This window comes from Halichoeres trimaculatus, unplaced genomic scaffold, assembly GCF_033239565.1.
Source record: "Halichoeres trimaculatus isolate MK-OKI-2021-1 unplaced genomic scaffold, fHalTri1.1 fHalTri1_scaffold_24, whole genome shotgun sequence".
Classification (NCBI taxonomy): Eukaryota; Metazoa; Chordata; class Actinopteri; order Labriformes; family Labridae; genus Halichoeres; species Halichoeres trimaculatus.
The window spans coordinates 1,826,566-1,849,521 of NW_027437202.1; the positions used below are offsets into that span (position 1 = coordinate 1,826,566).

Here is a 22,956-nt window from a genome sequence, read left to right on the forward strand (position 1 = left end):
AAGACTGAGGTTCTTAGAGTCTGAGTTGGTTCATATGGCCCTAACATATCAGAGACGTAAACCATGAAGAGACTTGTAAATGAGCAGAGCTGTTTTAAAGTTTCTCTGAGCGGCAGGAAGCCAGAGCAGAGACCTGAGCTCTGGACTAATATGGTCATATTTCCTGCAGCAGTCTGGATGTACTGCAGCTGCCTTACAGAGAGCCCAGTGAAAAGGAGTCTGACCTGCTGGAGACAAACACATGAATCAGTCCTTCTAAGTCAGATTTAGACAGGACTCCTTTGATGTTTTTCAGATGGTAAAAAGCTGCTGATGTTATTGATTTCATGATGCTGTTAAAGTTTAGCTCTGAGTCCAATGCTACCTCTAGATTTCTGGAGAGTCTGAAGGTGACTGATGACAGTTCCTCTTTGTTTTTGTGGACCACAGACAGTGATTATAGTTTTTTCTGAGTTGAGCTGGAGGAAACTTTTGAATCCACCAATTGATCTATTCGATGCACTGACTGAGTGGAAGGACACATTATAGCTGCGTATTAGCTGGCCTCATGGAAGCATGTATTAATTAATTAATAGGGGTCCCAGGATTGACCCTAGGGGAACCCCACAGGTCATAGCCATTCAGTCTGAGACACAGCCAGGACTTGAACCAGTCAAACCAGAGGAATGTGGTCCTCTATGGTGTGTTATGAGTTATGAGTAATACTCGTCTTCATGGTTTAAATCCTCAGAAATCTTGAATTCTCATCTCACTGTCTTCACATTTGCTGACACGTCTTCAGATCCAGCTCTGTGATTTCTCAATGTCTCCCTGCCGTCTCTTTCCCCACCTTGAAACTTCAGCTGTTTCAGCCGCAGCCCATAAAAACAAACCACCCTGCTTCTTTTTTTTTTTTTTTTTGATGCGGCCCACGAGGAAAAGCAGCTTAAATTAATCTCCAAGATGCAAGTCGGTGATTTACCTTCCCACACAAAGCACGAGGCCCTCGCTGTAAATGCAATCTTTGATCCGGGATCTCCGGCATTCATCGGCCGTCTCATTGTGAAGCCGTTCCTCCTCCTCGTCCTCATATCTGATTCACTGTTGCTCACAGGCTTGGAACAGAAAGGGAAGATCATCAGCCCTTACTATTCTTCACAGCTCCACAGTCCATATGATCTGACGGCTTAGGAACAGGGCTGCACATTGGTAGCTTGATCCCAAATAATCCTGAACATCTTGCCCCGAGGGGTTGGAGAAGGAGTTTGGAAAGGGTTCTGGGTTTTCAGCCAGGACTTGAATGCAGGATTGTAGATCTTGATAAACATGGCATTGGCCCAAATTCAGATTTACAAATCAAACTAAGCTGTTTATTTGGATCGGATAAGTTCCAGGGAGCATGTCTGAAACTAAAAGCAGCCAAGGACTGATCCGTTTTGATCTGGTAAAGGATTTTGTATTCCTGGGGGTCTTCCCTTAAAGTTGAGCTTTAAGAATTCATCTTCCTGGAGTAGATTTGGTAGCTGTGTGTTAGTACTGTGTGCCTGTAATGTCTTCTTCAGGCCTTTGGATGTCTGCTGCTTCTCTGGTTTGTGGCTGTGCGCTTCTGGCGGTTGGAGCGGGATCAGTCGAGGTGAGGCTGCTGCACAAGAATGTTCTGTTTCCACCTCGGGGTCACAGCGAGACCACAAACTCTGAGTGTGCAGGATGAGTCCTCAAAGAAGCGTCAGCTCACACGTAGCCGGTGGTTTGGATGTCGTGGTTCATTCTCCTCCTTTAGTCTTTTTACTTTTCTTTAAAAAGTTAGAACTCCCCACCCTCCTCGTCTGACTCCCTGCAGATCAAACCTCATTACTCCTCTAATGCCATAACGCGGCTGAAGATTCTGTGCAGTCATTCCAGGAGCAGGTCTTCAGCTATTTTCACCCTTGGAGGTTATCCAGCCGCACTCTTCGGAAATGAAAGCACACAGACACGAAGGCTTTGTCAAGCGTCCTCTATCTCGATACTGCAAAGTCGTGGAGGCTGCTTTTCACCTTGAACTATATGTTCCCCACTTCGCCCTGCGGTGATTTCTGCGTCGTGCTTCTAATGACATTGTGCAAATAGAAAAAGCAAGACAGAGGGTATTGAGTTCAGAATCATAATGACTCAATTTGCCTGGTGTATTGGATGCTTATGATCCTTCAGCAACAAGAGCACAGAAACCAACGCTTTGAATGCTTTTACTCAAGTACAAACTTTTAAGTAATGTGTTTCATGACGGATATCCTGAAGGGTTGAGTAAATTTACAGTTTAACTTCTCTGTTATTGCTTTTTTATGCATGAAACTCAGAAATTGTGAAATCTAATATGGTTTCAAAGTCGTCTTTTGTCCACCTCAAGGCTGCACTCATAGGAAATTATATCTTATTCCAGCTGTCTGAAACTCACTCTGTAATTTCCTACAACCACATTTGGGTGTCAAATAATCATCTTTACTTTTTTTTTCTTTTTCTAGTTGCTACATCTTTTTCAAATCTTACAAAAACAGCCTTTTATTTCCTCTTGTCCTCCACTTCCAGCCCAAAAAGCCTCTGAATTTGAGCAACCCGGCCTCCGCAGAGTTTGGAGAGGTCTTATTTTTAACGACTGAGGAATGAGCGGAATGCGCTAGGACTCCGTCTGCCGTCTCGGGGTTGAGACCATTACGGGGATAAAGCACGACAGGGTTATGACCAAGGCCTTTCAGAGGGCACGGGCGCAGTGGGTAGTCTGGGATTTGTTGGATTTACACCCAACATATGCCGGGATGCACAAATCTGAGCTGCGACACTGTTTTCAGCGGGTCTTGTGAAATGAATGCAAATGGACACGGATTGTCGGCTCTCCAAGAATGCGAGGCAGAGCTCTTTGAAGTGGACACTACCATATTTTACACATTTACATTTAAACAGCCGCTCCATCAGCATAAATTCACCCTCAGGCATCTTTATGACTGAGATATACAGCGCCTTAAAACCTCCTCAGCCCCTGATTTCTATCTTTACGTTAAACACATGCATTTATTCTGCATGACTCATGGGAAGATGTTGTGTTTCTTCATACATACGAACCTCTGAGTGTGAGCACGTCTCAGTCTCGGCACCACCCCTCACACACACAAAAAAAGAAGTAGAAGAAAAATGTTTGTGACCTTTTTAAAGCACTTGGTAGTCACAGCTAAGGGCCGTCCAGAAAATGCCAAACACATTTCCCCTCAAAGCGACCCCTGGCCTTCGAAGCGAGAGCTCACGCGGGCTGTAAAGCGCTGCTTTCAATCAGCGAGGGGGGAAGATGTACAGCTGGTACCAGCCGAGCACAGACGCGGCAGCTGCTTTGAAGCACAGTCTGGGGTCAAAAAGGGAAGGAAAGTGGGATGGAAGTTGTTCACAGAGGATTTCAGAGCAGTTTGTGTGTCAGAAAGTGGATTCTGTTGGAGACGCTGTGGGCTACCTGTCTCAGCGAATAACACGATCTTATCAGGGAGAAAGTGATACACAGGAGAGACATAAAAACAGATATTTAAGAACGGGAGGGAGCAGACGGATGAGGTGATACAGAGCGTAGGGAGGAGATAAAGAAAGCTCAGTGATCAACTATAAATTTAGCTGTTCTTTTTCTCTCCGTGTGGATTGTTTGACCATCTGCCTGTGGAAAATTAAGCCATCAGATTCTGCTCATTTAGGAAGAAAAACAAGTTTCCTCAGAATCCAGAGGAGTTAGATCACTGTGTTTTGGCTCTAATGTGATGCTGCATAGCATAACTCCATTCTTCTTTTTCTTTTTTTTAGCTTTTTGTTGCATAGAGACAACATAACATCAAGACAATACTTTGAGATTACTGTAACGACAGCAGTAATATCAATGCAAATCATACTGAATTAGAATAGAAATAGTACAATTAAATCTGTAAGTAAACTAATAATAAATGAATGAAATTGATTAAGGAAAAACAAAGAAGAAAAGAAAAGAAAAAAAAATTGGATATTTTTAACAGTAATAAAATTAAAGTTATTGGTCAATATTGGTGAAAGTTATAGTGCAATAGTAGTCACTGCTTCATTCTTTAACTACTGCACCTGTTTTGTTAAGTTTCAGAATCAGACTATAAACTGTTATGTGTGATGAAATGAGTGTCTAAGCCTCCTGGCAAATGCCTACAATGTGATCCACTTGTTCATCAACAGCTGTGCCTGTAGTCATACAAGTTTGTGCTCAACTCTAACTCTTTTATGTAACTCTGACAGGTGCATTTTAAAAATGCAGCACCCCCTGTGCAGTGTTGCTCTTAAACAGATGAGCTACATGCCGCTAACCAGGCTGTGAACATGTTGAATATGCTGTAAAGTTATCCTCTCCACGTGTGGGGGAGTCACTGGCTTTGCAGCTAGCCTCAAGTGGACACATTTGAGTGAACTGTCCCTTTAAATAAGAATAGCACTCACATGACTCATAAAATGGCAAACCTGAGTTTAGAAGGTGAGTGTGCAAACATGGGAAAGAGGAATCCTGAGCTCTGTGCATGTGTGTGTGTGTGTGATCATTTGTCTCTGTGTACATGAACTGACAGTTAACCTCGACAAACCTCTCCTCGGGCGCTGCAGAAGCACGAAGACCCTGAGATTTTCTAGGAGAGGACGGATCGTATGCATAGCTGTGCTGTGAGTCAGAGACGGATGAGGTCAGCTGATCGTAGAAATATTTAGATCGACGGCTGCGTGTTTGTCTCATGAGGAATAAGGAAGCGGCTGAGGTTGATGCGATCAGAATAAACTCTGATTCAGCGCCAAGTGTGAACATGTCTGCCCTGCTGACGTCAGAGGAGGTGCAATGAAAACATCATCCGGGAAATAAAGTGTATTTCTGGTCAGATTTGGGATGAAGGTCCTGCAGCGATGATGTGCATTATGCATGCAGAAATGGCTCACACACACACACACACACACACACACACACACACACACACACATAGCTCAAAAGCTGAAGGTTATTCTCTGTCACAGCAGACAAATTATCCACAGCTTCATCCAGGCTAATGCAAATTCTCCCATACACAGTCCAGCACACACAAATGCCCAAAAGCAACACACACACACTTCTACCATAAACACAAACACACACAGATGGACTCATGCATACATACGGCTGTCAGAAAGCATCATCATTAGCTGTCAGCAGGCCCAATGTGTCCTCAAACTGTCACTAAAAGAGTCACGTCCTCGCTGCTAGCCCTCGCCCCGAACCAACACCAGCTGGCGCGCCATGACAGCAGCACACAAAGAAAATCTGAAAATTTAGGCCTGTTTTAGTATTAAAGACATAGAAGAAACAAGTCAGAGGAGCTGTGATTGATTGGAGGAGAAGAGAGGTAAATGGTCGTTATCAGTGGACAAAATCTCTGTATCCAGGTCAACAAAGCTGCAAAATGAGCATTGAGGCGTCAAAATGAGACCATCCTAATGAATCCTTCAAACGTCAGTGACTCATAGAATTAGACTTTCTAATTGGAGCAAATTTTAGAATGTGCAAAAAGGATTCAATGGTTATTCGACCATTAGCTACTCCTACATATCTGTGTGCATTCGTGCTTCTGTCCTGAAGGTTTTGTGCAGTCACTGTCCCTCATAGATGGCTTTATCTGCAAGCTAATGTGCCAGTTAATGCATCTATCATGGAAGAGAGTGTAATAGAGGAGTGGAAAAGTCTCTTTACCTTTGAGTCCGGGGGTAGAAGCTGATGACGAACATCTTTTCAGACTAATCAGATCTAATCAGAGCTATACCTTCCACAATGCGAGGCTTGTGATGACGCACCAGTTCACCTCAAGCAGTTTATCGAGGTCAGGGTGAGTTCAGCTCAGGAAAAACTTCAGCTCTGACTCTTTACTTATGGTTTAATTCATGTCACTTATTCCTATCTTTCATTTTGAAAGCCTTAATCTATAAATTAGCAGGTGGTTTGTGTACACTGTAAACCCAGATAAGTTGAGTTTAAGTGAAAAATGCTTGTAAACTGATTACCTTAAAAAAACTACGTAATGAAATAAGAAAACTTAATCGTAGTTATGATTATTATGGATAAAACATAATAAGTTGACTTAACTCAAAACTAAAAGATGTGATAACATATGAATTTAAAAAATGTAATATTAAAAATTGAAGCAGATCAGAAAAACTAAATTAAATAACATTTACAGCTTTGGTAACCATGAGTGAGGAGGGAACACAGTAGATACGAGACCCTGCTGTTCATTGGAATATTGTTCTTCTGGCCCCACGGCACTGGCGGTCTGTGCTCCATGGCACAGGATCTTGTACTTACTGACTTTTGCTGTGAAATGAAATGTTTGACTGGACTATCATGCTATTTTGGCCAATTTTGAAATTACATCTGAAAGGATTTATTTAGTTTTGACGCAGTCAGTCAGTTCACACCACATAGAGCATGGACAGCTAATCAATGCCACAAGGGGCACAGACGGCTGGTCCATGCTGTGATGCACAGACAAACAGTCCGTGCCATGTGGAGCACAGACAACTTTTGCCACTGCTGCACGTCTGAAAGCACAGAAGGGTCTCATATCAACTGTGTTTCCTCCTCGCTCACGATTACAAAACTCAGTCACAAACTAATGATTTTAAGTTGTTTTTACTTAAAAAGAAACAAAAGTTAAACCTACTCACAAATCATCATTTTCAACACTGAAAACGTATACATTTGAGCAAATTGACCTTACGAACAAATTTTTAGTTTTTAAAGCGAAATCCAATTGAGTTATTGAACTTTTTACAGTGTAAAGTTGTGTTGAAGCAGTTGAATAAATCCTGTACAGACTAGAAGCAACACCTCAATATCTCGTCCCTGTGACCTTTAAAGTTGGATCCATCCAATCCAGCGCCGATGATTCAATCAGCCGAGCCTGAAACCGCTCCAGCTGGGGCCCCGATTCCAACCGCGCTCACAGCAATGTGTTAATAACGCCCTGACGCAGCCGGGGAGCAAAATAAAGTGCAACTTTGTCATCCGGATCCCCGAAGGAGGTAACAGGAAATAGTATGTGACAAAGTTTGAGGAGCCGCTTGTTATTTAAAAGTCACACACCGCTGCTTGAGATGGATCTACCCTGCTGTGAAAAAAATTGACTCTCTCCCAGGTGTGCCAGGCGAAAAGGCGTGAAGCATGAATAAGTTATAAGCAAGAGCCAGGCTCCCCCGACCTCCTCTGCTCTGGTCCCTGCTGTGGAGTGCACATCTACGCCTGCGTGTGTGTGTGGTTAATGTATTGCAATGGTTAAAGTGCTGTAGTCCACCTGGTTGGAGAAAGTACCGTGATTTATGGGCCTGACAGGAGGCACACACACTCACATATTAATGCACGGAGCAGGTAGAAGAAGCTTCACTTTGCTGGTGGAGGAAAAGTTGGAGGCTGGCTGAAGACGGCGATTTAGAGGAGTGGGAGAAGGAGCGTTAATCAAACAACATGCATTTTGTATGAAGCTGGGGAGGGGGCTTCATACACTGTGACGACTGCAGAAGACAACACTGAATTATTGATGGAATAAATGATGGTCTCAGCTGGATTATTAATGAGCAGATTATTAATCCTCTCTTTTGGGGATCAGGTGTTCTCCGTTTGGGAAGAGTTTGGCTGGATTAGTGTTTTTACTTGTTGTTTCCTGGTTGTCTGCAAAGATTGATGCAAAGTGAGAAAAATCTAGAACCAGAGCCCTCAAACGAGACTTTGTTTACAATCACAAGATTACCAAGACCCTCCTGCTTTGAGCCAAATTAGATTCAACCTGATCAGAATTTCAGTTGTATCCTCACAGAATTAAAACTCAGCTCATGACTCTTCTGAGGAATAAGTTTTCCTCGCACAAAGAAGAAACTTGGACAGAGTTCAGGAGGCGTTTTGAAAAGCATAGGTCACTTCCACTTCAGACAGGTAGCGTCTTTCCCCTACCAAGCCTCATGCTAGGAGACGAGCGTCTTAAAGCCAGTGACATTTGCCTCCAACACGGCTCCTCAACCTCTCTACGTGTCTTATTTCTCCATCGAGCTGGAGCCGTCCCCCCTCAGGCGAGGCCGACACCTCGTCTATATTCTTCTTACACCAGCACTGCTAGCTGTAAGCACACAAACACACACACACACACTCGGCCCTCGAGGGATCAATCAATAAACCCTCACAGCACTTTTCCAAAGCTTAGACACAGACTGTCTATGAGTGTGTTTTGTTACTGCCCTCAGAAAACAAACAAGGCGATCCATAAGACCATTAGCGATATTGCATTACTCACTCTTGGCATGCACGGCTCTACGCGCCTCAGCGTGGGTTATCTGTTCGCACAAAAGAACCCAACCATTCAGTTTCAGAGCCGGACCCTCTCTGAACAGAGCGTCATACAAATCAGCTCAAGACGATCTGCTGCAGTTTAAACTGAGCATCAGAATTGGGAAGAAAGTTGATTTAAGGGACTTTAAACATGGCATGGTTGTTGGTCTGAGTGTTTCAAAACCTGCTGATCTACTGGGATTTTAACCCACAACCATCTCTAGGGTTTACAGAGAATGGTCCCAAAAAGAGAAAATATCCAGTGAGCAGCAGTTCTGTGGGACAAAATGCCTTGTTGATGCCAGAGGTCAGAGGAGAATGGACAGACTGGTTGGAGCTGATAGAAAGACAACAGTAACTCAAATAACCACTGGTTACAACCGAGGTCTGCAGAAGAGCATCTCTGAACACACAACACGTCCAACCTTGAGGCAGATGGGCTACAGCAGCAGAAGACCACACCGGGTGACCCTCCTGTCAGCTAAGAACAGGAAACTGAGGCTACAATTCACACAGCAACACCAAAACTGGACGATAGAAGATTGGAAAAATGTCTTCTGATGCTACTTCCAGCAGGATAACACTCCATGTCATAAAGCTGGAATCATCTCAGACTGCTTTCTTCAACAGGACAATGAGTTCCCTGTACTCAAATGTCCTCCACAGTCCCCAGATCTCAATCCAATAGAGCACCTTTGGGATGTGGTGGAACGGGAGATTCTCATCATGGATGTTCAACCGACAAATCTGCAGCAACTGTGTGATGCTATCATGACGATATGGACCAAACTTTCCAGGACCTTGTTGAATCTATGCCATGAAGGATTAAGGCAGTTCTGGGGGCAAAAGGGGGTTCAACCCGGTACTAGCAGGCTTTAGCTTGTCATGACCTATAAAATCAAACCAAACCATCAAGGGGAACGAATTGATCAGTTATTTCAACGCCTGTTGCTGCTGCCACTGGGTCACTGTCATGCAAAGCTATTTATAGGAACAGCAGCTTCTGATGTTTGAAAATATCTGTACTTTTCCATTTTAACTTCAGTTTCTCTTTGAGGCTTTTTCCACCGTGATCTAAACTTTAACAGACCTTCAGAGGAGCAGCAAGGGAAAAGATATAAAAAGGTAGAGCTGAGCAGAGTCACCTTTGTCTGCTTACATGCCAGATTCAGCTCAAATGAGGCCTGCACAGCTTTGATGGAGCATTAAATAGTCAGATTAAGCAAACAATTGTCCAGTTTTCCAGGATGGTGGTTTATGAGGCGAGTCTGATCCTGTGGAGTGGATGCATTCCTCTTGTGGTCTCGCCTAGAGACTAATGTTGAGAAAGTGATCAGATCTCCAGTAAACATCCACTGGCTGCTGTCATCACCAAAACCAGTTGTTTTATATAACTGGTAATAACAGCTGACGTCTTCCTTTTGGATTTCAAAACTGTACTGACTCAGAAAATCAGTTTTTTTTTACAGTTTTCTTGCTGCAAAGCATCCCCTGGCTTTATGAATTCTCCACGAGGACACATCGATCCACCTCTGCTTGTAGGCCAGACATTGACTCGGAGCTTCAGCTAATCAAAAAGCCAATTAATGCAGGCAGCAGTGTGCACTCCGAGCTGCAGTGTTAATCAATGGTGTACTAAGCTGTACAGCCTGTGTGAACCAGATGAGACAAATGGTGTCAGCTACAATGTAGTTGAGAATGATCTCTAATTGTTTTCACCTCTTTTCCATCGGATTGTTGGGAATCGAGTTACGTGGGTTAAGTCATGTGACGCTGAACTGGGACAGGAGGTGCAAAGGAGGTCAGAGAACAGAGGTTGTTGATTGGATGGATATGAGTGCTGTCATACTTGTTCATTGAACAATCTTGGAGCTTGATAATTCATCCTCTCTTTCCGTTCTGTCTGTGTAGGATGGTATTCCTGTCTTACAGAGTTCCCAGCCCGTCCTTTCCTAACACGATGTACTGAAAGTCTCTGGAACGCCAACGCAGTGAAGCTGCCAAAAAGCTCTGTGTTTAGAGACAGAAACAGGCCACTTGACTAGTTCACGGTCCATCTCATCACCGAGTGTCTTTGGCTCCTGCGAGCTTTGTCATTGTGCAGATAAACATTCAAGTGCCGTGTTTGGTCACCCGTAGAACAAACCGGCCCATTCATACGGCCAAATCGCCCCCAGGGTGGATGAAAGGCGGTCACTGCAAATAAAATGCCTCTACTCACATTTTAAAAACCCACCCTCACTTCTCTCAAACTTTTCCCTTTCTCTCCTCTCAGAGTGGTTTTCTCCAGCTTCAGTGGAAGACAAGGAGGCGGCCAACAGCCAGATTTTGGCTCTTGGGGAGCCGGGACTTGAATGCCAAGCCCTCGAGTCCTCAGCGGAGGGATGGGATTTTGTAGCAGGAATGTGGGGGAGTTGGCTGGGCATGAAAAAGATTGGACACATTGGCAGGAGCTGGTGCCAAGGCCCCCTCGCTTGAAACCCTGCTGGGCTCCAAATATGGCAGAGAGGGCGTTAAAACACGGAGTAATTTGGGCAAACTACAAATAGTTCGTACTGCAAAGGGGATATTTTGATATCCTACGTTTAAATCACCAACTGCCAGTCGTCATGTGAAGAAAGGGAATCAATCTGTTATAAACAATGCCTCTTTTTGAGATTTTTCACCCGGCCACAAACAACCAAACACCTGAGTTTCTACATCTCTTGTTTTATCCACGCTCGAGGTCAGTGTCATGCTCTCACGATGTTTCACTTCATTTTAGCTCATCGCTGTTAGCTCCAGGTTCACAACTGTCACATCCTGCTGCCGTCTCCACCACCTCCCTCTGCACGCCTCTGCACGCCTCTGCTCTGATACAGTGTGAAGCATCACTGCCTTGTTGACCACAGCATTAAACACTTATTGTTGCTTCAGCTGGAAGTGAATAATGAAACATTTAATCCATCTTGAAACAAAAGGTCAGTGCGCGAGCAGGACTCCTGGAAACCAGTTTCACAGAAGATAAGCATCACTTAAAGAGCCTCAGGCCTGATGAATAAAGCAACACATTTCCTCAACAACTCCATGTTGCTACAGCTGTGTGAAAAGCTTCTGCGAAAGTCATATTTAGGTGACTCTTTGAGGACACTCCTCTTCAGAAAGGACTGGGTTTCTCACGAGGGAGCTGCATCCTTTTAGTTCCCCCAGATGTTTCATCCATGTTGCAGGAGTGAAGTCACAGATTCAACTCAATCAGCCTCAGAGAAACCCCCTCTGACTGCACACTCCCCATCTTTATTCAATATTCAGAGCTGCCGGTTTGTGCGCTGACCTTTCACGAACAAAACAATTTGGAAAAACATTGCAAAAGTAAACTGTGACATTTAAATAAGTCTGTCACAAACCAGCAGTCCTCCTGAAAGAGACACGCATGTTCACCAAAGACCCCTGTGGTCAGCACGCAGCTCCGTGGAGTTGTCCATAATTGATAACAGCATGTATACACGACGTGTATAATTCATAGGCCACGTCAGATGTGATTTAGCTCAGGCAGTGAAGCAGGGGTAGCTTTTAAACGCTGAAAGCTCGCTGACACTTGGGCAAAAGTTGAACAAATCTGGAGCACTTATCGAACGAGGAGACTACTTAACAGAGAATAACTTCATCTTCATGTGGAAGTAAGAAGATCTTTGATAAATGATGTAAAGTTTGAAGAAACTCATCTATCTTTTATAATACTTTGAAACAACTTCAGAGTTTAGTCGAAAATCAACGTAAATCTGACATGAATCTGCCGTCATATTGTTGCGCCACTTTTGCAAGCACTTTAAACTAGAGCTGAAACGATTCCTCGAATGATTCGAGGTACTCGATTACAAAAAAAAAACTCGAGTAATTTTCTCCGCCTCGAGGAATCGTTTAATTTTAAAAAAGATCAGAGAGTGGTATTTCAAATAGAGCTGAGGTCATATTAAGAGAGTTTTCAGACCCCTCAAGCTACCTCTTATACAAAATAGCAACTAGCAACAAATCTAGCTTCTTTTCTGGAGTTTGGAGACTAATGGGTCATTCTACGAAACGGGTGCCATTTGGGTCCACAACATTTGACGAGATGCACAAGGCTCAAAAAAGTGTGTTTATAAATTTTGGAGCTACCAAAGCAAGTGCTCTTACTGACATGCTGTATCAGAAAGTTCTATTTCTTAAAGATAAAAATTTTCATTTGAAAAAAAACTGCTCTGTAACTAAACAAAAATGTAGTTTATCCGATTACTCGATTAATCGGTGGGATTTTCAAGAGAATACTCAAATACTAAAATATTTGATAGCTGCAGCCCTACTTAAAACCAACCAAGAAACACCAAATAAGGGTCCTGAAAGTCTCCAAACTTCTGGATGTTGCCTTAAACATGATATCGCTGCCACAATAAGCCAATCCAGAGTGATACATGTAAAAAAAATCATCATGTCTGTTCAATATTGTCATTTTTGCTCCGTAACTGTGGCTAAAACCACCGTTAGAGTGATTTTAGCTCTTAATCAACTGAAACACTCACATCGTCCTGTTGGATTCTTAATTTTCTCTCTTTCTTCTGCAGTTTACTCAAAAGTTTAATGCATCAAAGCTGTAAAGACGCACTCGGAGTGCATGCATAAAGCTCAAAGACCACATGTAGCAAACCAACTTCAAGTCAAGACAAAGCTGCACCCAAGCTCCACCGCTGCTTAAACAATGACAGCAACACACACGTGCGTCCAGCTCCCACGCGTCAACCACATGGAGCAATCAAGCCTTAAACAGCCCCAGCCCACTCCGTCCCGACCCGCTCCACCCCTCCGATGTATGACAGCCCTTTTGTGCATGTGCTAAGATGGAAAAAAAAGGAAAAGAGGCGCAACCTCTGGCTTCTAAAGGAACGCTCTTAATGAAAGTGAATTAAACAACAAAGGAGGCACTTACATTGAAGAGCCTCACATGGTCCTCTGACAGAAAGGAGGAGAAGCGTGCAGTGATTCCAGGCGCGGGAAACAATAGTGAGTAACCTTGAAGAGAGAGGAGGGGGAGAAAGTGGGAGTGATGGAAAACAAAGGTGAGACAGAGAAGACGCAGATTCATGCATCCACACACCCGGTGAACACGCAAATCAAAACACTTAGGATCTTTCCTCCTGTCTCCTCCTCCTCCTCCTCCTCCTGTTCAGCCCCCCTCCCTCTCCTACCCTTTGGGTTTTACTTGTCATGTGTTCAGGCTCAGGCAAGCGTGAAGCGGACTGAGGAAACCGCGCTGCAAGTGCTTTGTCCGCCGTTTAGAGGAGGAGGGAACTCATGCTTCCATTACGTGGAGCACTGAGCTTCTCGGCCCCTTCTGTGTGTTTGATCCTCAGCAGATGGATGGAGAGGCGGGAGACCAGAGGCAGGGTCCTGGCTCATCCATCACTTCCTCCTGGGACATCACTCTGAGAGGAGTATGAAAAGTCACGCCTGCTGTGGAGCATATCTGATCTCCTTCAGCCTACTACAACAAGTTGAACAACATCCTCTGAAATCCCATTCCCCCTCTTTAACCAAATGAAGACACCATGCTGGGCACCCATTTGCTGATTAAACAAGATATTACACTCCATAAATCCAATTTTCCTCCTTCGCATGAGGAGCTGATGCAAACTGCCTCATATTTTTATTCATCTCCTCCTCTTTTTTTAGCAGCTTTGCTTTGTACTTTAAGTGGATGTCACCCAGGGGAGAAGACTCAGAGCAGATGTTTTTATTTTCCAGCTGAAACTCTCTGAATCATTTTAAAGCGCTTGATAAAGGGTGAAAAAAAATATAAGCAAGGTGTTCAGCTTAGCGATGTTTCAATGTCACTGTTTTCATAGAAGAAGAGTGACGCTGTCGAAAAGTGAAGGATTCACTGAAAGCATCTCTGGTTGATTGTTGCTTTTATTAGATTTTCTTTCTTTAGTGTTGCTGATGTCGTCCATTGAACCACTTTCCTTCATGCACACGACACGTGTTCTGCAGAAAACCGTGCATACATGTTCTATTTCCATCATTAAGGTAACTCTGTGACTAATCTCTGCCAGGCTGCGCTTCATCACATTTACTTTGAGCCAAAAGCAAATGTCGCACTACTCGCTGTGACTCACCTAGCATGCTAATGTTAGCAGGTAATATATATCATTACCACATCTTACGTGTGGGTAGATTTGAAGGTGTTTGTCATTAACAGCAGCGTGTCTGTGATTTCTAAGCAGCCTCATTCAACACCTGTGCTGGTGTTTCGTGGTTGTGGTGCTGATTGAGGAACGTTAAAGCAGTCAGTGAGATATATGAACGTCTGGGGGAGATTTCACAGTGGTCCATCCAAGAAGCTTTGATCTACTTCAGGGTCAGTGTTATGGTGAAAGGAAGGAGTCAGACAGTTTACAAGAGCTACCACGAGTAAGCAGGCGAAGCCAAAACATGGAAGCAAAAGGCACAACATAATCCTAAAAGCCAAATCATAAACCATTTAGCCACAATATGAAGAAAAAAGCACAAGAAGAAAGCAAAAGGCCACAACATGAATGCTAAAGCAACAAGACAAACACAACAGCCACAGCACCAACAAAAAAGCCACCACATAAAAAAGGGCCACAACACCATCCAAAGAGCCCGACTCATAAGCAAAACCCACAGCGCAAATGCAAAAGCCACAGCGCAAACGCAAATGCCACAACACAAATGCAAAAGCCACAGCGCAAACGCAAAAGCCACAACAAAAATGCAAAAGCCACAGCGCAAATGCAAAAGCCACAACGCAAAAGCAGAAGCCACAACACAAAAGCAGGGGCCATAACGCAAACGCAAAAAAACACACCACAAATGCAAAAGCCACAACGCAAATGCAAAAGCCACATCCCCTAAAGCAGGAGCCACAACACAAATGCAAAAGCCACAACGCAAACTCAAAAGCCACAATGCAAACTCAAAAGCCACAACGCAAATGCAAAAGCCACAACGCAAATGCAAAAGCCACAGCGCAAACGCAAAAGCCACAACACAAACGCAAAAGCCACAACGCAAACGCAAAAGCCACAACACAAATGCAAAAGCCACAACGCAAATGCAAAAGCCACATCCCCTAAAGCAGGAACCAGAACACAAATGCAAAAGCCACAACGCAAATGCAAAAGCCACAGCACAAACGCAAAAGCCACAACACAAATGCAAAAGCCACAACGCAGATGCAAAAGCCACAACGCAAAAGCAAATTTAAAAGCCCAAACACAAATGTAAAAACCACATTTCAAACGCAAAAGCCACAACACCAACCAAAAAGCCATTATCCAAATGCAAAACCAACATCACAAAGCGACAACACATACGCAAAAGCCACGACATTAAAGCAAAAAGGCAGGCTGCAACACATTTGCCAAAGCTAAAACAAGAAAACAGACTGGGCAACATGAACCTAAAAGCAAAAGCCGCAATACAAATGCAAAAACTACAACATCAAAGCAAGCCGAATGACAAAACAGAAGTTTAAAAGGTTATTCCGAAGGGACTTTCTTATTGGACGGTTTTCATAACAGACGGAAAAGTTGTCGACATGAGTAAAAGTTTTGTTTTTTCTTTTTATTCACAGCTATGATATCATCACATTAGCTTTCTACATGTACTCATATCTGAAGTTAAGAAAGAAAACCATATTTCACCTTCTTTTATAACTTTTCTGTCTGTTTGGATTATGTCCGTTGGAAATTCTTCATAGTTGGCCTCTTTCAACTTCTGGTGTGGCTGCACTTGTGTTGTGGTGTTCACATTTGTGTCGTCTGACACCTACAGGCTAAGTGCCAAACCGAAATACCATCATCTTCTAGATCCTGTTGGAGTAACAGTGAAGTTATGATTTTTTTTTTTGTATTATTGATACCTTTTTAAAGTAAGTTCCTCATTTTAAATGATGTTGATCACCACACAAAGATAGAGCAATCCCATGCTCCTCCATGAGGTGAACAGGCGTACTGTAAATGATCACATTCAGAGGTATTAAAGGATTAAAAATAGATGCTCTGTCTTATGATATTAGCGTCTTGGTGACATGTTTTCATTTTGTAAACAGAGTAAATAGCAGTTCAGACAGAGCGTGTGAGCACATCTGCCTGATTGACAGCTGTCTCAGTCTATAACACTCCACTCCACGCTGCTGTTTACTCCACCTCAGCTCCACTCAGCATTCACATTATTTCTCCAGCTCCAGCAAAGATGGTAGAGTCCGATAAGCCTAAATCCAAGCTTCAAAGCATCTGAGTGTCAAAAATGTTTAAATGCTTCAAAGTGCTTACACCTCAGAGACGTCAAAACGTCAAAACACTTCTCTCCAGTGTGTGGTGGAGCAGCAGGAGAGCTTCACTTTGGTGATGGATGAAATGAGTGGACGTTTGGGAAGAGTGGGTGTGACTGGTCTTATGAAGGTGAAATCAGCTGGGCATTGGGAGGGATCTCTCTGTTTGGGCTGGCACCATTCTACAACAGCCAACACAGTTGTGTCTGGGGAGGCATTTACATGGCTAAGTCATACAGATTAACCCATTTCCCCAATTTCTGCTTAAGGAGGGCAATGTGTACCCCTGCTCCCCCTCCCCCTGCTGACAGCAGTTAGGATCAGCCCTCCTAACAACATGATCAGCAGCTAAGTCAAGCTCCACAGGGGGGGCTAAGACCTGCTGATGAGGGCCGGCATGCCTAATCATCCGCCTGGGTGCGAGTGGGAGAAAGAAGTGATTAAAGTGAATGCTGAATGAGCCGGGCTTCAGAGCGATGGCTTTTTGGTGCTCGGTGAAGATTACAGAGGATGTAGAGCTCATACCCACGTCTGTATCTTCACTCCCTCGTGCTCGTGAACATGGTAGGGAGATAATCTTCAGATGTGCCAGGGAAGTGGTAGGATAATCTTACAAGACACCCAGGAGAAGGCCTTTGGACTTCCATGTGTGTGTTATCATCACAGTTGGATTATGAGCGTGGATCTATTCCTGTGTTTCTGCTGAGAGTGGAGCTTCCCTAACAGCTCTCTGGTTGCACATTGATGTGATATTAGATGGTTGTTGCATAATACGCAGTAGTGTGAGTGGGTATTTCCCCTGAGCTCTCTGATAAGTTGTGTTTCATTTGCAAACAGATGAAGGTTCAGGCTTGATCCATTCTTAAAACTCTGGCAAAGCAGCCTTCCTGTGTGGGCGCGAAGATTTGTGAGATTTGTTTCCAGATTCTATCGTGAAACTTCTCCAAACAACTTCAAAGTGGAGCAACATCTTTGAGGAAACCTTCTGAAGTGATTCCTCTGTCCTCCAACCTGCCCTCCTGCAGCAGGACTTGGTTTACAACCTCCAAAGCAGCGCAGATCAAAGCGAATTATTAATACGTCCAATATGTTCCAAACTGAGATGTTAGTGTTTATTTCGGAGCCGGCGCAGTGTGACCACATATTCCAGCTGTGTACTGTAAACAGCCTTCAAGTGAAACAAACAGGCCAAGGTTGCTTTAAGTCCGGCTTTAGCATCTTTTTACTTCTGCTGTATCTCCACAGGCAGGAGGTCGAGCATGTACCGGAAGGGAATCACTGACACACATCCACCGTCTGTTGACCCATTTAGCCCATCTGTACAGCAGAGACAGGCAAAAAAAATAATGTTACCGGAATTTGGAGGCCATATGGGCCTCTTTACGGCTCACAAGTACTAAAATCAGAGAAATCCCATGTGAAATGGTGTTTTTAAACAGCATCAGAGAAATGGAAAGGGAAGGTGAAGTTCTAGGCCGAAGGTGACAGGTGGAAGCCATCTGAGGGGCTTTTATTTTGAAATTCAAACTGTTGAGACAAGTTGAAAGATTGCAAGAATTTACATTTCGAAGCTCCTAAGTAGAGGTTTAAAATACAAAAAGAAGAAATAAGAGTCAGACAAAATAAAAACTAAACACTAAACAAGTTTTTCTTTTAAACGCTGTGGACAGACTATTTCACTTTAATCACAATGTGTCCTGCAATGTCATGAATACTTCACATACTGTAACAGCTCAGCCAATAAACACAAATATCTTTTTTTCCATCTGAGGAGTCAGTCAGTGCACGGCTGAGCGCAGAGCCACCCGAGCGTCACGGCCCGGGGCCTGATGGAGAAACAAAGGAAGTCAGAGGGGAAATTAAATGTTTGCTGATGCATTTTTCTGGAGAATTGTGGGAACTAAAGAAGGAGGTGTTTTACATAACGTGCTTTAACAAGGCAGGAGGATCGTGGTGCTGTAATTTAAACAAGCAAAACGAAGGGGTCACCTTATGTAAGAGCTGGAGATGATGCAGAGAGTTCAACTTCTGAGGCTTGAATTGATTCAGATTTTATGTTTCAGCTCTCTCCTCACGTTCCAGCACATTTTTCCCCTCTTACCACTGCACCACAACAGGAGCTGGCATTTCCACTCTGCCTCTACACATGCCATATTACTCAGTATGCATCTGCCTTCCTAACCCCAGGCCGTGCCTCAGGGCTCTGCAACATGTGCAGGGGGAAGGGCAACCATGTCATGACCGCTTGTTCCTCCGTGCCAGCTTCTTCTGCCAAACTCCCTTGACCCGTGTACTCTGCATGTAATTATCCTATATGTGCGGTGCAGACAGTGAGCGGAGAGGCTCAGCTGTGAGAGGCAAACAAGCGAGCTGACCTGGAAAAAGAAAGCCTTTACACCAAGGGGCCCTGAGGGTTTAAAGGGCACTGTATGGGAGCAAGACTTGGTGGTGTTGTCTGCATCATATGGACTGCAGTTTGAAACAAGTCGTAAACAAAACCAAGAAAACTAAATCTCTTGGCTCTCCTCTTCCTCCTACGATAACTGGAAAGTCTCTTTAAAGGGTTGTTTCCTCCTCTTTCCCCCTCCGAGCATGTGCGGTAATTTAATTAAGCCCACTGACTTTTCCAAAGGGCAACTGCAAGAACCAACACAATTAATAAAATGGGTGACTCCTCTGCTCTTTGTTGCTCTTTCTTCCCCTTTTTCCCTCGTCTGACTCACTCAGCACAGCCGCTCCCGGCTCTCGCCTTAATTTGCATTTCCAAAAAGTCAAATCTGGCTTTCTTCTCTTGTAATTATTCAGAAACTTTTAGTCCAAAAGTAAATAGCAGAAGAATAATTTCCACAAATGGAGCTGTAAAAAAAAAAAAAGTCTCTTTTAGAAATTTATACAAGCACAATGTTCATTAGCATGCCAGAGCAGCTCGTGGGAGCTATAAAAGTGAATCTTCACTGCCGCATTTTGACACTTTGCAATGATAATAATCATTTTACAAGCTCGTTTCTTTTTCCTGCATCGATAAATTTTGGCGCGCTCGTGTGCAGCTTCTCTTTGGGAGTTTGTGTCTGAAGCAGAGGGCTCCTCTTTCTGCTGTAGATGGCTCCGGGGTCCCATAGGACAGTTCAAAGTGTAACGAGGTTAATTAGCAAGAAGCATGACCTAGACTAAAGAAAGGGAGCATAACATACAGCATCACGTGTGGCTTTCATTACGTGTTCATTTAAATCTTCAGACGAGGAGATATGTATGTCAGATTGTACAGTTTATCACAAGTAGATCTCCAAAGCGAGCCCTAAATGTGTTTTTCCTGTCATCGTTTTGATGAATTTGGATTTAATCTGTGTAAATATCATCCATCATCTGAGACATGATTTATGTGATTAAGTCAAACTTTGATGTTCAAACAGCTCGCACATGTGAGACGTTTATGGTGAAGCTCTCTTGTGATCCTTTGCCAAGTAACATCCGTCACACTTCCTTTTTTACACCGCGGACATCGCTCATGTTGTTGGAGGTTAACTTTGCAGTTTGGGGTTTATTCCCGGGTTGAACGGTAATCTGGCCACCAAATTGCAGGATAATCTGTGGAAACAACAATAAAAAAGGTTTAGAGATAAAAGGTTCAGAGAGTATAATCCAGGTTAGAAATCCCTGCTCGGATGACACGCACACCACACACATGGAAAGGTGGCTTGAGGATACCAGTCTACCTCATCTTCCTCATCCTCTTCCTCCATATGTGTGACAGCGTTGACAAACATGAGACATGTTTGAGGAGATGATTTGTCTCCCAGCCTTGTATACCAACATGTGTTTTCCATTGCATGTGTTGAATTATGCATGGACCTCACCTGCTCTATACAGACATGCAGCCCACATGGTAGAGTGTGTATCCCTGCATTTCCATGATGTCATTCTGCTAGAGGAGGTCAATCGTCTTGGCTTCATTTTTGTCCAACTGGAGGAAGCAGAGGTGTCAGCAATCTGAACAGTCGACCCTTCGTTCCCTCTGAACCCATAAATGTGCCGCACAGAATAGCTCTTCTATATTTGCTTGAGTATAAACCTCTAAATTCCCAATTGAGATCATGTTGAGAGCTTTTGGAATAAAAAGGCAAACCACCACATCCACTTCCCTTCATGTTTCTTTCATGCCGTCTGATTCTTGCACTGTATTTCTACATCTGTACCAGTCCGTATTTTTACTTCTACCAGGCAGGACCTCTGAACAATGCAGCCTTTGGCTCTTAGGAAGCATTAAGGTCTGTCAGATGAATCGGAAAAATCAGACTTTGAGATGGAATGAAAAGCTCTCAAAGAGCCACATGAAATCTTAAACACTTCTTTTTTTCCTCTCTTCTGCTTTTCATTTGGTGTGCTGAGGAAACCTGAGTGGTGTTCTGTTTGCAGCACGTTGGATTTGTTTTTCTGAGTTTGCTTTGTCCCTGGAAAGATGTTACACCTGTGGAATAGACGCCTCATTTTTCCTCTCCTCTCTCCTGGACCCAAAGACACAAACTTAAACCAAAGCTTTATTGCAGCTCTGTAGACTTAATGGCAAACGCTGTAAAATCTTTCTGTCTCAGAATTTTGCGTTGGAGTTTGTGCCGCCTCGTTGAAAATAAACGTGGACTCGTTAAAGGTAACATGAGCTCTGTGGCTTAGTTTGGAGACAAAGCACTCCTAGTTCCAGACCTTATAACTTCTCCTCAGCATGACCAACATGTTTTACTGTTAATTTCACTTACATGATGTTCATATTAGTGGAATCATCTGCGTAATGCATTAGAATAATTTCTACATGAAATACATTCTCTATTGTCCTGAGGAAGCAAATTTTTACAAAGTGCTGATAAAATGATGTCAGATTAGGGCGACACATTCACAGCAAACACACTTCATCACCATGTACCTCCAATGGAATATCGATATTTTTGTAAAGATAAAATTCATATTTTAACTGAGTTGGAAGTAGAATACGGCTTCCACACCTCCACTGCAGTAGATGGCACCAAAGAGCTGTTCTGCTGTTTGCTGCCCATAGACTGTATTATAAATAAAATCTCAAATTACATTTGAATTTTTCATTTCTCAGTAAGTCAATCTGTTGTAGACACTACTATTCTCTTTATTTTTGGGTCAGTTGCTTAAAAATAATTCCAAATGTCATTGTAGAGAGTAGTAGAGTACTAACTTTTTTGTGTAACATTAGAATTTTTATGCAAACGTTGGCCAAACCAATTAACATTTAACAGTTTCACCACCTCTTTCACCAAATAAACACTCTACGTCAATTTGATGTCAGTCAAACAGTGAATAGAAAAGTTACTTTCAATCAAATGTGTTTTTTTTTTTTTCAAATCTTGAGTAATATTGTCATATACATAAACATCATCTCTGTATTTTTTTCTTAGCTAAACATGCAGAATATCCTAATACATCACAATAATGTGATACATTGTTTTGTTATTGTATCGTGACATTCTTGCCAATACTCACCCCAAGTGATGAGACGACTAGGCTATCGAAAGCTAACATTAGGCAAGCTTTACGGTCTTCAGAAGCTATATTATGAAGCTCCTGAATGATGTAACATTAGTTTGACATATTTAATGTAGCTAATGCAGATCCTGAATGCTGTAACATTAGCTTGTTATAGCTAATGCAGCTCCTGAATACTGTAACATTAGCTTGTAATAGCTAATGCAGCTCCTGAATGCTGTAACATTAGCTTGTTATAGCTAATGCAGCTCCTGAATGCTGTAACATTAGCTTGTTATAGCTAATGCAGCTCCTGAATACTGTAACATTAGCTTGTAATAGCTAATGCAGCTCCTGAATGCTGTAACATTAGCTTGTTATAGCTAATGCAGCTCCTGAATACTGTAACATTAGCTTGTTATAGCTAATGCAGCTCCTGAATGCTGTAACATTAGCTTGTTATAGCTAATGCAGCTCCTGAATACTGTAACATTAGCTTGTTATAGCTAATGCAGCTCCTGAATACTGTAACATTAGCTTGTTATAGCTTATGCAGCTCCTGAATGCTGTAACATTAGCTTGTTACAGCTAATGCAGCTCCTAAATGCTGTAACATTTGCTTGTTATAGCTAATGCAGCTCCTGAATGCTGTAACATTAGCTTATCATAACAAATGTAGCTAATGCAGCTTCTGAATACTGTTATGTTAGCTAATGTCGATAATTTAGCTAATGCAGCTCCTGAATACTTTAATGTTAGCTTATCATAGCTAATGTAGCTAATGCAGCTCCTGATTGTAGCTTATCTGTCTAATAATTCATGAAATGCA

General features: G+C 43.1%; 1 protein-coding gene across 1 annotated transcript in view; it reads right to left on the reverse strand.

The window, feature by feature from the left end:
- The window catches only part of LOC141786098 (E3 ubiquitin-protein ligase Midline-1-like), a 50,386-nt gene extending 36,920 nt beyond the window's left edge, over positions 1-13,466 (reverse strand). The window contains exon 1 of the mRNA XM_074664821.1: positions 13,278-13,466. The gene's annotated coding sequence lies outside the window, so the exon portion shown is untranslated. The remainder of the gene's footprint in view (positions 1-13,277) is intronic.
- Positions 13,467-22,956: the final 9,490 nt, after the last annotated feature.